This window comes from Sinocyclocheilus rhinocerous, unplaced genomic scaffold (genome assembly GCF_001515625.1).
Source record: "Sinocyclocheilus rhinocerous isolate Xijiao unplaced genomic scaffold, SAMN03320098_v1.1 C36563855, whole genome shotgun sequence".
Taxonomy (NCBI): domain Eukaryota; kingdom Metazoa; phylum Chordata; class Actinopteri; order Cypriniformes; family Cyprinidae; genus Sinocyclocheilus; species Sinocyclocheilus rhinocerous.
The window spans coordinates 1-1,302 of NW_015783173.1; the positions used below are offsets into that span (position 1 = coordinate 1).

General features: G+C 37.9%; 1 long non-coding RNA gene across 1 annotated transcript; it reads left to right on the plus strand.

Annotated features, from left to right (window-relative positions):
• Positions 1–20: 20 nt before the first annotated feature.
• LOC107736212 (uncharacterized) lies at positions 21–1,281 on the plus strand. The gene is made up of 3 exons (XR_001639608.1): positions 21–82; positions 175–546; positions 974–1,281. It is a non-coding gene; the product is annotated as an uncharacterized LOC107736212 (long non-coding RNA).
• Positions 1,282–1,302: the final 21 nt, after the last annotated feature.

Sequence of the window (1,302 nt, forward strand, 5' to 3'; positions counted from 1 at the left end):
TTCATGCCCTCTCCCACAATGCACTGCTGCTTCCTGTTCTCCTCCACTCATTTCATCCTATCCCTCTCTGCTGTTGCAGCAGGTAAGGGCACGTGCATATTTTACACTCTGTCCCAGTCTGCTGAATCTAATTCTTACTTTTTCTCCTCTTCCACTGGCATCCATTTGATTAAGGTGTCTAAAACCAAACCATTACATGTGAAGCACTTTATAAAGGAGATACAGGGAGAAACAGTGAGTTCTTCCCATCTGGTGAGTGTTCTCTCGTCACTCAGCTAAGTTAGGAAATATAATTACAGTGGAGAGGGATTTAGTGTAAGTGTTTTGACATCTGGCATGCTGGAGGTCACCGGCTTAGGCAATCTTCTAAATAATTGTAGGTTAGTTATCATTACTGTATGCTCAGAGTGCGGCTTTATGACATATTGAATGGGATTTAATTTGTGGTTACAGTTAAGCAGTCGCAGAACGTCTCATTTTAGGCATCAGAGCGAAACCCAGATCCCCCAGTCGGAGGAAAACAGAAACTTTAACGTACCTGATAAGGTATCATGGCACCATCTAAACTTGCTGTTATGCGTTTTCTGTGACTAAACATATTTGGAAAGTGAAACCAACATGTTTGCATGTCGTATAGACAGTGTTTCTGTTATTTCAAGGTATGAAAAAATATATTTTTCCACTGTAAAGAGTTAAACACCTAATGAAATGATTACTTTTGAAAAATTAGGCAGTTTAAGATACTTAATTGGTGGTGTAAAGAAGTTGTTCCACACATAAGAGCATTCTAAAAAAATTAATTAATCTTAAGTACCAAATGTGTCTGTGGATATAGGGTATTTTCTTTGAGTGGTTAGAGCGTTTGAGCAATTTCCAGATTTAAATAGCAATTTAATGTTATTCTATGTAACATATAATCAAAATCTGTATTTCCCTGTTGTCTAATCTGTCTCTCCATCTCTGCTCTGAACAGACCAGTTCTTCCACTATCCATCCTCATCAATCTAACTCCATAACATTTCACCCCATCCCAGAATGCACTGCTCCACTCCATCTTTCCTTTACATTCTGCTCTGCTTCCTCTTTAAGGTATAGCAGTGGTTTTAACTTTAACACTCTTCCTGTATATGGCCTTAGTTCTAATGCCTTTCAGAGTCATTTCTTGTTAACATACAGTATCACTATCACTCTGCTCATGTCTCTTTTAAAGCAGTAAATTAAAGCCAGAAATACTTTATGGCATAAACATGCAAGAAGAAGCAAAGTGTAACTCAGAAATGGTGAGTGTTTGTCAAGATAATT